Consider the following 14,725-nt stretch of genomic DNA (forward strand, 5'->3'; position numbering starts at 1 on the left):
ACGACCCTCTCTTCCTACCTTGGTGTAGTGTCGAGTTGGCAGCGATCACTTTTTGGCGCCGTTGCTGGGGAGCTTACGGTGTTGACTATTTGTTTAATTAGTTTTGTGTTTTGCTTCTCTTTCCTTCTTGTTTACTAATTTTGTTTGTGTCGATCACTCAGGTACTATGGCTTTAAATGCTAATGACCCTCTTGGCAATGCCATGGCGGGGGAGGAGGTAGAACATATTGATCATGATGAGCTTCCCTTACCTCAAACTCCATGTAGAGGCCAATGACAACAATCCTATTCCAGACCCTCCTCCGCCACCGCCAAGAGTAGTCCCAAGAGTTCTCCCTAATCAAGGGTATGCGAGTGCCATTGTCCTCCCCGAATCCGGGCGGGGAACTTTCAAATCACAAATGTTATGTTGACCTTGCTCGAGCAAAGAGGGTATTTTACGGGCGCCTCCGATCAAAATTCCTACAAGCACTTGAAGGGGTTCGTGGATACATGCTGGGGTAGCAAGCCGACAAACATGTCCGAGGATGCGTTGAGATTGAGGCTTTTCCCGTTTTCTCTTCGGGATAAAGCATTGGATTGGTTAGAAAGGCTCCCCAATCATTCTATCACCACATGGGATGAATTGGCGGACAAATTTATTTCCAAGTTCTTTTCTCCAAGTCATATGGCGGCTCTTCGGGATGAGATTCTAGCTTTCAAGCAAATGCCAACGGAACCTTTGCACGAGATATCGGAAAGATATAGAACAATGGTGAAAGAGTGCCCTAATAACGACATGACCGCGACGATGATACAACAAACTTTTTATCGGGGCATCAACACCACGAATCAGTGCATTGTGAACCAATTGGCCAGAGGGAACTTTATGAAACTTTCTTACCAAGAGGCATATGATGTACTTGATGAAATGGCCGACACCTCTTCGGCATGGCAAAGCCGAGCAAATGTGCCCCAGGGTGACCTCACGGTCATCCATTTGCACAAGGAATTGAACGATCATGGCCAAGCTATTGCCGAGCTTACAACAACTATGAATCAATTGGCGAAGGCGCAATTGCAAAAAGTCCATAACCCATGCCAAGTCAACGCAATGGAAGGTGTTTCTATGTTAAAAAGGAGGCAAAGAGGGCAACAACAACTTCAAGGTAATTGTGAGCAATTTGACAACAACAGTGATGGTGGTGGTTATTCGAATGAGTGCTATGATGATCAAAGCGAGGAATGTCAATATGTCAATAACTACCAAGGGAATAAAGGAAATCAAGGGAATCAACAATGGCGCCCTCAAGGAAATTGGGGCAATCAACAAGGCAGCGGTAATTGGAATAATAACAACCAACCACAAGGTGGTGGCAATTAGTACAACAACAATCAAAACAACATTTGGGGTAACCAAGGTAACAATCAAGGCAATTGGAATGGGAACATTAATAATTGGAATAACAACAATGGTCAAGGCGGGTGGAATAACAATGGAAATCAAGGCAATCGGGGGCAAGGTTTTCAAAGGCCCCCGATGTATCAACAACCGAACAATCCGCCTCCGTTTCAATCTCAAGGGTCTAGTTCTTCGGGTAGTGATATGGGAAGAGTAGAAATGATGTTCGAACAAATGATGAAAAAGAACCAAGACTCCAATGCTCAATTGGCTTCCCACAATACCTCTATTCGAAATTTGGAGGTGCAATTAGGCCAAATCTCTCAATCGTTGAATACTCGACCTAAGGGTGCTCTACCAAGTGATACGGTAGTGAACCGGAAGGGAGGTAACAATCATGTGGTGGCGGTTACAACAAGAAGTGGGAGAGGCGGTGATGTGCATGCCTCGAAAGAAAATCAAGTTGTGGATGATAATGTTGGGTTCCAAGAAGATGTGGGTCCTTTGATTGTTGAAGATGTGGTTGAACCAAATGTGAACAATGAGGTGAGGATAGATATTGATGAGGCCGAGGTGGAAACACAAGATGCCGTGAAACCGTCTAGGGAACATGTGATAGATATGCCCGAGCCAGTGGTGCCCAAAGCCAAGGCACCTTTGTCTAGACCACCTCCACCTTATCCTAAGCGGTTAGCAAAGCAAAAGTGTGACAATCAATTCAAAATGTTCATAGATATGATGAAAAGCCTTACAATCAATGTGCCTTTGGTGGAGGCACTTGAACAAATGCCGGGCTATGCAAAGTTCATGAAGGATTTGGTCACAAAGAAGCGTTCCTTGGATTGTGAAACAATAAAGATGACTCACCAAGTCAGTGCGATAGTGCATTCTATGGCCCCGAAACTTGAAGACCCTGGAGCTTTTACTATCCCTTGCACTATCGGTAGTGCAGAGTTTGCTAAGGCCCTTTGTGACTTGGGGGCTAGCATTAATTTGATGCCTTATTCAGTCTTCAAGACTTTGGGAATTGGGAAACCTAGGCCAACCTCAATGAGACTTCAAATGGCGGACCGGTCGATGAAGCGGCCTTTGGGTATAATTGATGACGTACTTGTCCGAGTGGACAAATTCATATTGCCGGCCGACTTTGTCATATTGGATTGTGAATTGGACTTTGAAGTCCTGATTATTCTTGGGAGACCTTTCCTAGCAACGGGGAAGGCATTGGTTGATGTTGAAGCGGGTGAGCTAACTTTCCGAGTGGGAGATGAAAAGGTGGTTTTCCATGTTTGCAAATCCATGAAGCAGCCCAATAGCACCGAGGTGTGCTCATTTGTGGACATAGTCATAGATGTGATTGTGGATGACACAAGTGCCATGATTAACGTGGAGGATCCCCTTAAGGCCGTGCTACTAAATCTTGATGACAATGATGATGCAAGCCGGGTGGAGTGTGCCAATGCTCTACATGGGATGGGCTCTTATTCTTATGAGCCCAGAAAGTTATCTTTGGATCTTGAAAACTGGAAAACTCCACCAACAAAACCATCAATTGAGGAGCCATCGGTGTTGGAGTTGAAGCCATTTCCTCCACACCTCAGGTATGAATTTTTGGGCTCTAATTCAACTCTTCCAGTTATTCTTTCTTCTTGCCTTACTAACTTGCAGGTTGAGGCCACTTTGGAGGTGCTTCAAAGGCGAAAAAGGGCAATAGGATGGACTCTGGCGGACATTCGGGGAATAAGCCCCGCATTTTGCATGCATAAAATTATCTTGGAGGATGATGCAAGGACTTCCCTAGAACATCAAAGGAGGCTAAATGAAGCAATGCAAGAGGTGGTGAAGAAAGAAGTGATCAAGTGGCTTGATGCGGGTGTGGTGTATCCAATTTCCGATAGCTCATGGACTTCTCCGGTCCAATGTGTGCCAAAGAAAGGAGGGATGATGGTGGTGACAAATGACAACAATGAGCTTATTCCCACTCGAACCATTACCGGGTGGAGAGTTTGTATGGACTACCGGAAACTTAACAAGGTGACCCGCAAGGATCATTTTCCCTTGCCATTCCTTGATCAAATGCTTGATCGCCTTGCGGGGCGAGTGTTCTATTGTTTTTTGGATTGGTACTCGGGCTACAATCAAATCTTAATTGCCCCGGAGGACCAAGAGAAGACCACTTTTAAATGCCCCTATGGTACATTTTCTTTCTCCCGGATGCCATTTAGATTGTGCAATGCTCCGGCGACCTTCCAATGTTGCATGATGGCTATTTTCACCGACATGGTAGAAGACATATTGGATGTCTTTATGGATGACTTTAGTGTGGTTGGTGACTCCTTTGAAGAATGCTTGGTAAATTTGGATAGAGTCTTGGCCCGATGTGAAGAAACTAACCTCGTTCTCAATTGGGAAAAATGCCATTTTATGGTTGAAGAAGGTATAGTGTTGGGTCACAAGATTTCTAAGCATGGGATTGAGGTAGACAAGGCTAAGATCGAGGTGATTTCAAGGCTCCCTCCCCCCACTTCTATCAAAGGGGTGAGGAGTTTTCTTGGGCATGCCGGGTTCTACCGGCGATTTATCAAAGACTTCTCGAAGGCTGTGAATCCCCTTTGCAAGTTGCTAAAGAAAGATGCCAAGTTTGTTTTTGATGAAAAATGCATGGAAGCCTTTGAACTTTTAAAGCACAAGTTGACCATAACTCCTATCATCACCGCACCTAATTGGAGTTTGCCCTTTGAACTAAATGTGTGATGCAAGTGACGTTGCAGTGGGGGCGGTGTTGGGTCAACGGGTTAACAAAATGTTCCATCCCGTGTATTATGCAAATAAGACAATGAATGAAGCTCAACGAAATTACACGGTGACGGAGAAGGAGTTATTGGCCATTGTATTTGCCATGGAGAAATTTAGACCATATCTTATGGGGGCCAAGGTGATTGTGCACACGGACCATGCCGCCCTTAGGTATTTGATGACCAAGAAGGATTCCAAGGCAAGACTGATGAGATGGGCGTTACTTCTTCAGGAATTTGACTTAGAAATAGTGGACCAGAAGGGAAGTGAGAACCAAGTTGCGGACCATTTGTCCCGGTTGACTCTTGTATAAGTACCTTAAATTGTATGATCTTAACTTTGCTTAACTGCTTTGACTAGAGTGTCTTGATGAAACCAATTCAGAGTGAGTTATGTGCCATGTGTGTGTAAGGATTTTTTATATTCTGTGCATTGCATTTGATGCCTAGAACTTGCCCCGTGTGTTTGCAAAGCGAAATAGTAGTTTTATTCAGTCTAGGAAGTGATATAGGCATTTCTTTGTTGAGCCAAGATATGTATATTTTACCCGCCTAATTTTTATGTATCGTAGTTAACCCCTTTGAGCCTGTAATCCTGTTTCTTTGGAACCACATTACAAGCCTTACCCATTTGTTTGAATGGACTATCTATTTGAACCTTTTAACCTCTCATAAGCACTTGAATTGTGATGATTTATGTAAAAGTTAAAGTGTGGGATGTTGGTTTGGCTTTTGAGTGGAACTAATGAAATCAGGAGAAAGGTGCACTGTTTTGAACAAGAGCCACTTGAATTGAAAAAAAAATATATAGTTGTATTGCTGTGAAAAAAAAAAGTATTTCTTTAATAAGTGGTGACTCTTGCTGTAATTGTGCTTAAAAAAGTATGGGGTAATATACATTGATATGAAGGTGGAGTTTGGTTTGACATAAGTATGGGGTTTGAATGTTAAAGTATATGTATTAAAGTGCTTAGGGAGGTGTAGTCACTCTTATATCTAAATATATTCTACCCGTCCCGTAGCCTACATTACAACCAAATAAAGTCCTAATTGATCCTAGATTGAATGAGCTCGATTAGTGGAGTAGTACACTACGGGCAAGCTTATGGTGCATCTTTTGTGGCATATGAATGTTATTTCTGAGAGTGAGTGAATTCTTTCTATCTTGAGTTCCTAAGTGTTCTTAAATTTTATTGTGTGGAACTACTCTCTTTTGTTGTGTGAGGGCACTTGATTCATGAAGGAAAGGTAATGTCAGTGACCTCCATGTTAGAGTAAGTGGGTGAGTTGTAAATAATGCGTGGTACTTATGAGTCAAATCTTGAGGTGAAGATATTATGCTTTTGTGCTTAGTCTATTTTAAATACTCTTGGTGTGATGAGTTAGAAGAATTGTTTGAAAAGGTCGTGTCTATAATAAAAATTGTAGTTTGATTGCTCGAGGACAAGCAAGAGTTTATTGTGGGGTGTTGATAAATGATGAAAAGTGCATATTTTTGAGTATATTTGCATATTAATTCTTGTGTGGGTCGCGGGAGATTACATGATTCTCAAAGTGAAATATACTCATTATGTGTTTCTTATGTGTAGGAACGAGTTTAGATGATAAATGATCAAAAGATGACAATTCGACACAAAAAGAAGGAATTAAGGAGTGGGAGCTCGTCTATTCTCGTGCGTGGCGCGAAGTCGGACGCGAAAAAGGAGAAAAGTTACGGCACAAAACAGCGAAGCGAAGCAAAGGCACGGAGCGCTTCGCGAAATGGAAGAATTTCAAAAGCTGGATCCGCGTCTAGACGCGAAGGCAAACACGGATCCGCGTCAAAGTCCGCGTCTAGACGCGAAGGCAGACGCGGATTCTAGCTCTCCCATCCGAAGTTGGATTGAAGAATTCCGCCCCTCATCAACCCTAGGTCATATAAATACATCCTAAAACACCACTTTGAAGGGGGAGACACTACTTTAGGGTTAGACAACACCCTTGGAGGCAAGAACATGCTAGGAACAAGGAGGAAGATTCAACTACGAGTTTTTCCCCTTCTTCTTCCTATTTAATTGTTGGTTATGAATTGTAGTATTGTGTTTTCACATACTTTTATGAAAAGGTAATTCGTTTTCTAGGGTTTTGATGGAACCTTTTGGGGTTGAATTGGTTGTTATATTAATATAGTTTTGAGTTAGTTCTTAATCTCTATTTGTTCAACTACGTTTTGATTTTGGTTAATTGAAAGGATCCTCAATTAGCCGTTCTTATTTATTATGTATATGCTTGAGAGAGAGTGCATATTTAGGTAGTTGTTTGAACAACATCACTCCCGGAGTATAGGCGAGAGTCATAACCGAGGGTTTAGAGGTTGGATTAGAGATAACGATACCTCGGGTGCGATCTAAGCGAACTGTAATGTGAATCTAGCTAGCGTAGCTTGAGAGAGTGCGTCTAGTAAATTATCATAATTGCTTGAGAGAGATTTATGATAGCTGGAGAGTTCATGATTGATAGAGGCAACTAAGTCAAAGCTATAAGAAACATACAACTAATGAAATCAACAATTGGGGAAGTCATAACTCTAGACCTCCTTAATTTAGTCTCCAAACCTTTGTCTCGTTAGTTGATAAATTTACCATTTTATAGTATTTGTTGGTTAATTAGTTAGAAATATAAATCTCAATTTTTATAATTTAAAAATTGTTCAAACTTGTCTTCTTTGCGATATTGAACAATTACAGCGAAACCTTAGTTCTCTGTGGGATTCGACTCCGGACTTTTAGACCGGATTATATTTGCAGCGACCGCTTATCCTTTTTAGGACTAGAGTTGGGCGTGATCACTTGTCACTCCTCCCCCTATGGTGGCCATCATGGAGGGGTGAGGACTTCTTTAAAGGTTTTGAGTTGCGATTTCTATTGGCCGACTTTGTTTAAGGATGATAGTGATGTGGTAAAGAGATGTGATCAATGCCAACGAGCGGGAGGGATTTCCAAGAAATACGAGATGCCTCTTAACACGATTCTTGAAGTTGATGTCTTCGATGTTTGGGGTATTGATTTTATGGGTCCTTTTGTTAGCTCGTGTGGGAACACTTACATTCTAGTAGCAGTGGATTATGTGTCAAAATGGGTTGAGGCCGTGGCCTTGCCCAACAATGAAGCTAGGAGTGCAGTGGCATTTCTTAAAAAGAGTATCTTCACAAGGTTTGGTACACCCCGGGCAATCATTAGTGATGGTGGTTTGCACTTTTGTAATAGGGTTTTTGATGCCTTGCTCTCCAAGTATGGTGTCAACCATAAAGTCTCTACACCTTACCATCCGCAATCAAGTGGCCAAGTTGAAGTATCAAATAGAGAAATCAAGAGCATCTTGTCCAAAGCTGTCAATGCAAATCGGACCGATTGGTCCAAAAAGTTAGATGATGCTCTATGGGCCTACCGGACCGCGTACAAGACCCCAATTGGTATGTCTCCATACCGGTTGGTATTTGGGAAAGCATGTCACCTACCGATGGAATTGGAGCATAAGGCTATGTGGGCCTTGAGGAAGCTTAATCTTGTATGGGATGTTGCGGCCAATCTTCGTGTTGAACAACTAAATGAACTTGATGAATTCCGGTTCCATGCATACTCTAGTTCGTCCTTGTATAAGGACAAGATGAAGTACTTACATGACAAATATGCTCGTGGAAAGGAGTTCAAGGTTGGTGATTTGGTCCTCTTGTTCAACTCCCGTCTAAGGTTGTTTCCTGGAAAGCTGAAATCGAAGTGGAGTGGGCCATTTGAAGTAGTATTTGTAACCCCATTTGGTGCTCTAGATTTGAAGAACAAAAATGGTGAAGTCTTTAGGGTAAATGGGCACCGTGCCAACCATTATCTTGGGAAGATTGATGATAGCCATGTGGTGGCTATGGTTCATTTCAAATGATGTGATGGTAACCGCGTCGTGCCGCGACGTTAAATCAGGCGCTTCTTGGGAGGCAACCCATGTCTTTTTCTTTCTCTTTGATTTTCTTTGTGTTTAGGATTTTTGAGCTAATTGATTGTGAGATGTTGCAGGGATTGTGTTGATGCAGTGCAAAACAAGTTGGAAAAATTGCAGTCTCTTAAGTTTGCCAGTGCGGCCGCGGTACACATTGTGCGGTCCGCACTGTCCTGAGCAAAAAAAGGTGTTCTCTGAAGTTTTCCACTGCGGCCGCATTCCATTTAGTGCGGTCCACGGTGGCCCTCCGCGGCCGCGGTCTGCTTTTGTGCGGTCCGCGGAGGCTGCCTTCTAGCGGTCCGCGGTCGCTTTTGTGCGGCCGCGCTAGTAGGTGAGTATGGGTCCGACTGCTTTTTCTATAAATAGTCCTCAAGGGTCTCCTTTTACCCTTTTCGAACCCTAAGCTCTCGGAGACTAAAAATTCACTGTTCATCTGCGTAATAACATACTTGTACTGTGTGTCTTCACTCCTTATCAATATCTGGTAACATTTCATCCATTTTTCTTTGTTTCATTTTATAATTTCCTTTTATTTTCATGATTAGTAGCCCATAGCTCCTTCTTTTTCTCATTTTTTTCTATTTGATTAGCTTAGGTTAGTTTTAAATACTGGTTTTTGTGTGATTGATGTGCATAATGAATGGAAAAATTGAGTAGGGACAAAGTAGGTGATGATTTGAACAATATTGCAACAAAAACTTAAACCCTAACTCAGTGCCCTAAGTCAGCACCTTCCGCGGACCGCGGTCCTTTTTGTGCGGTCTGCGGTGCTTAAGTTCTGAGAAATGCCCTGTGGCAGCGCGGACACATTGCACTTTGTGCGGTCCGTGCTGACCCATCGCGGCCGCGGTACCTTTTTGTGCGGGCCGCGGTGATGAGATTCTGAGAAGTAGTTTTCTTGACCCTGCCCTGTGCGGACCGCGGTGGATTTTATGCGGTCCGCGGTGGCTCCAGTGTGGCCGCACTCCTTTTTGTGCGGACCGCGGTGCACTATTCTGCCACTGTTTACTTTCATTCTGTAATTCATTTTCCACAACTGATTCACTGCCTCTACTGATACTAACAAAGCTAGATGTGTGTGTTTGCAGACGATGGTTAGACAACAAGGAGGCAAAGGAACAAAACAACCCGGGAGAGGTGGTTCCTCCCGAGGGGGCAAAGGAAAGAGGGTGGTAAAACACACTCCCCAAGCTCGGGAAAACATCAAAAAGACTCGGAAATTGATAAAAGCTGCAGATAGAGCTGCTTCCCATTCTTCTGGGATTGAGTATGTGCCCTCTCAAGATATCTCCTCAAACTCAATCCCAACTCACATTGTCACCGACCTTCGATTAACTGATGATACTCCTACACCATCACCCACTGTCCGACAGCCAATTAATGTTGAGAATGACTCATCTGAGGGCTCGGCATCCGGTAGTGGGGAATACTCCACCTCCCCCACAGCTTCATTGTCTGGGGAGAGTGCAGAAGGAGAATAGGAGGAGGCACAAGGGGGTGGTGAACCTCAAGTTGGGGGTGTGGACCGAACTATAAATTCCACAGCTTGGGAGGATAGATTCGTCAGTCAGGTAGCGTTCCACAAGTTTAGGGAATGGTGGCCAACACGGAAGCTGATTCTTGAGAAGAGTTTTGTTGAGCGGGACCTTCTTCCGCTACACCCAATTGTGCATAGACAGTTTCACACTCGAGTGGGTTGGGCGCATTTTCAGAGTGAATATGTAAAGGCAAATGAGCACATGGTCAAGGAGTTCTATAGCAACGTGGCCCATATCTTGAAGGGCACTAAAGTGACCGAAGTGCAGAACAAAAAGGTGTTATTTACTGGGAAGGCACTTAATGAGTACTTGGGGTTCGATGACGAAGATGAGACCCTTTACAACAAAAAATTGGCAATGGGCGAAGAGGTTCGTCCGTGGTTAGCTTCATACCTGGCAAACCCGGGTGCTGTTCCAGAGTGGTTGCAAGCAGGGACCAAGATTTCTCGGAAGACTTTTAACTTTGAGGCTAGAGGGTGGTTGACGTTTGTGTGCAGCCGACTTGACCCCTCTACCCATGATCCGACTATTCCACTTGCCCGGGCTGTTCTTGTTGCATCTATTATGGCGGGCTATCCTATCAACGTGGGCAATGTGATGTCCCATGTCATTTCTGCAGTGGGGGTTGAGCATGACCAGAACTATCCTTTTCCCAACACCCTTACTATGTATTTCCGGGACCTAAAGGTGGAGAAGAGAGATTTTGATATCAAGGTCAACCCAGTGGCTCCATTTTCATGGTACAGTTTGAAGGGGTCGGACAACCCCAAGGACAAGAAGTACAAGCCGCCTGCCTATGCTCCAACTGGCCAGTCTGAAGAGCCGGTTGCGGTAGAGCCCTCCAGTGAGCCTACCTCCACCACTGTTGAGCTGCCTCCAGGACCTTCCACTACTACTGGTCCTTCTACTTCAGCTGGCCCGGAGATTCCATCTTCCCGGGCCGATCCTATCATTGCCCACAGGCTGCACCAGACACTTCAGAGCCTGAACAACTGGATGTATACTGCTTCATCCAAGTTGTCCACTTTGACCTCCACCATTGCAGCCCAGTCCGCGGTCCCCAACTTCAGAGAAGCAGAAATGTGAAGTCCAAGAGCCAGTGCGGCCACGGTCCATTTTGTGCGGCCCGCACTGACCCCGCAGGGGTATTTTTATCCAGTTTTTCCAGCCTAGTATAAATAGAACATTTTACCATTTTTAGGTCAAGTTTTATGTTCCAGACTTAGCTGCGCTCGTGAGACTCAGTTTTGTAGCCATTTTTTGGCACTTTTGCTCTTCATTAACGATAAATTATTGTAGTTTCTTCTTAGTAATCAATTAATATGCTTAGTTCTTCATCTATTTCTTTAATTTCTGTATCTAGCATGAGTAGCTAAACCCATTAGCTAGGGTTGTGGCTCAACCCTAGTGTGGGTAATTGATGGGTGTTGCCATCTAGGGTTAGATTGATTATGGGTGTTTGTTATTTGGGTTGATTTTATGTTTTTATTTAAGAATTGGTGGTTGCAAACAATAATTCAAGCTTTGAGGGTTTGACTCTTCTTGAGAAAGAGAGTTTATGACCCCAAAATTGACCCAACAAGGAATTGGGATGGACTCATGAGAAATGATAGTCCCAATTAACGGGTTAAATCTCGAGAGAGTAATCACCCTACTTGAACCCTAGTTGCTTGATCTAATTGGCCTACCCAATTGGTCTCAAGAGAGTCAATTGGGCAAAATCACTCTCTCTACCGAGAGGTGTGAGAGTGGGTACAATTGTGCAACGGTTATAGCATAAGCCCCAAATATGTCAATCTATCCTTAGTAACATCTACCCGTCAATTAGCCACCTAGGCAGTGTCACGAGCCTAGTGCCTTTCTTCCTATTAGATACAACTTAGCAATATTCTAGTAGCATAATTTAGCGTTAATCATTAGTTCTATCATAGTAGTTATAAAATCAAAAACCAAGAATGTTTGAAGTGACATTAGGAGTACAAACACATCTCTAGACTAGACAGAAAATCCAACTCCACTACTAGCTCCCTGAGGAAATCGATCCCGACCTCTATTCGGGTAAAAGCTATTGCGACCCTCTCTTCCTACCTTGGTGTAGCGTCGAGTTGGCAGCGATCAGTAAACACGCATGATGATTATAGAAGCTGTAGATGCACTGCATGGGCGGTAAAAGAGGATTGAAATTTTCAAAGATAGGTCAAGAACCTGGTTCTTGTACCAAAGGTTAGTAGTCCTGTGCATTCTTCCATACATATCTTAAAAAGGTGCAAAAATCAAGTGTCATGTCATCCACCTTTTCAGACTCTGCTGTCACGTCTTTTCATTTCAAATCCTTTCCATCTCCCCCTGAAACATTGCAACTTACCACACACTACCGCCGTTTCAGAACCGATTTCTCTCTTTCTCCCTCATAATTATCTTCTCGCATTAAAACCCTATCTTCTTCTTGAACGATCATACTCCTCTCATCAGACCTTCTCCAAAAATTCTCAAACTGTATCTCTGCAATGGATGACAATCACTCGATAATCCCTTCGTTAGTAGAAATCAACCTAGAGAAAACCCTTGAGCCTTCCGTCCCTGACGAACCCTCTGTCACCATTCTAGTCTCAACTACTGAAAATATATCCAAACCAGATTTGCGTACACCCTCCAGTTCTAATGCCAGTATCTCAGACCTCTCTCTCATTCCTAATGATGAGACCTTAGAACACCCAAAAATCGATACTCCTTCATCTCTATCCACTGAGATTCTAGCCGACAAAAGAAACGGTGGAGAACATGGTAAAGTTCCAAAGATTGTAAAGGTCTCAGGGGCTAGTGCTGATCAACCTTCAACCATTCTTGCTTCTGATTCTATGGTGACCATGGAGTCTCTAGAGGAGGAAACTGCTGCAACCATACTTGTCGTATCTGCAGATGGAATAGTGCATGAGGTAGTCTCTGGTGTACCCAAGTCTCAGAGGAATGAGACAGAGGAGTTAGTGGAAGAAGGAGCCATGGTTCTTTTTGAAAACTCTGCACCAGTAGAAACTACTGGGACTTCTCGTGAAGGACTTGACCCCTCTCCAGAGAAAACAAGTCAAGGATCTCCCAGGTCAGTTCGGCTCCTGCACCCTCTCCATACTTTGCTGTTGAGCCCTTGGAAATTCTGGTTACTAAGATGAAGTCTAGTGATGAGGAAGATCAAGATAACATTGCTCTAGATGCTTTCATTGTCAAGAGAAGGGCAGTAATCACTCCTGAGTCCTCTACCAAACGACCTATGACTAGGTTGCAAGCAAAAGAGGCTTATGAGTCTGCCCTACAAAAGAGCAAAAGGAGCAGCAAGAAGAACACGAAGAGGTTGGTGAAAAATGGAGAAGTGGTATGTGACAAAGATATTCCTATGGTGGAAGTCTATGAGGAAACAACAGAGGAACCCAGTTCCTTGGTTAACAGATCTCAGAAGAAGAAGCAATCTGCTTCAGTGGAGTATGTTTCTACCCCGCGTTCTAAGTTGAAAGGTGTTATGAAAGGAGGAAAGTTGAAACATATTGTGAGTGAACAATCTTTTTCTGATGTGGATATGTTGGACAACTCTAGTGGAAAAGAAAAATCAAGTGTGAAGTCTGGGAAAAGAAAATTGGAACCTGTGAAGGGACCTGATTCTGCAAAGAGAGTGAAAAGTGAGACTAGGTCTGCTACAGATCGATTGAGACATCAAAAGGTCTTGTGGGGTCGCACTTTTGACCCAGCAATTTCTGATATGGCTGGCATGAGACAAGTAATTGAGATGGTTGAGTTTCAACGATGGGGCATTTATTCCAAATGGATGCGCCCAAGGTGTATGAGGATGAGGTCCAGAGCTTCTATGCCGACCTTTTTCCTGTTGACACTGATCATATTTGTGCTTTAGTTAATGGGGTGGATATTGTGTTTGATGTTGCTCTGCTTTGGGATATTTTGAAAGTCCCTACTATTGGTGTGTCTACGGTGAAAGTCCCAACCTTTCACAGATCGAGCATTCAATTCTCAAGTGCATCAAGAACAAAGTTCAACACTACTACGGACCAGTTCCTAAATCTAGTATATTGTTGTCCTTAGTTGAGATTTAACTTTGTAAGTGTTTTTCATTGTAATTCCTAATTTGCTTAGCTAGAAGCGTTGCTGAGGAACCCCCTTGTAAAACCATAAACCCTTAGTGTTTGTGTCGTGACTAGAGGTAGTCATGAGTTGAAGTCTTATTAATAGCAAAGTGGCTTGTAACAGGTGTATTACAAGTTAGTGAGGGATTAAGAGTTTAATTCCTAGATTGCATAGGGTGTAATCTAAAAGTTGCTCATCGTGAAGTTGAAATCCTACCAGTGTAGGTCATGGTTTTTTATCCCCTTGAGCAGGGATTTTTCCACGTAAAACTCCGTCTTATTTACTTAGTATTTCATTAGCGTTTTCAGTGGAAACTCGTAGAGGACCTGGTCTCTCTATAGTTTGGTGGACTCATATAAACTATCAGAGCCAAAACCACTTCAGAAATAGGGACGCCAACAAACAGACCGGATAGGAAGAACCTCAGCATGTCATCAACATGATCATTGGATGGGTCGACTTCCCTCAAGGGCCAATGATAAAACACACTAAAGTATCCATCACGATGGGAAAACGCACCCGGGATTACGTCTCAATGGGGACCATTTCGTTTGGAGATGAGGATGTCGAAGGCATCATACAACCTCATAATAATGCATTGGTGATATTCGTACTTATCACTAAATCTCGATTTAAATGTGTGTTGATTTGTCACGACCCAATTCTCTTATAGGCCGTGATGGCGCCCAGCGCTGCCGCTAGGCAAGCCAACATTGAACTAGCCACGTGATTTCCCTTTTTTATAGATTTCCAAGCAATTAAACTTCCTTAATTTAAAAGATTTAAGAAACGACATGTTTAAATTAAACAAAACGAAAACAGCTGATTGCAATCATAACCATAAAAATAATGCAAAACCACAAGACTATTAGTATGTGTACCAAGACCTGGTGTCACAAGTGTATGAGCACTAA

Source organism: Nicotiana attenuata, unplaced genomic scaffold (genome assembly GCF_001879085.1).
Source record: "Nicotiana attenuata strain UT unplaced genomic scaffold, NIATTr2, whole genome shotgun sequence".
Taxonomy (NCBI): Eukaryota; Viridiplantae; Streptophyta; class Magnoliopsida; order Solanales; family Solanaceae; genus Nicotiana; species Nicotiana attenuata.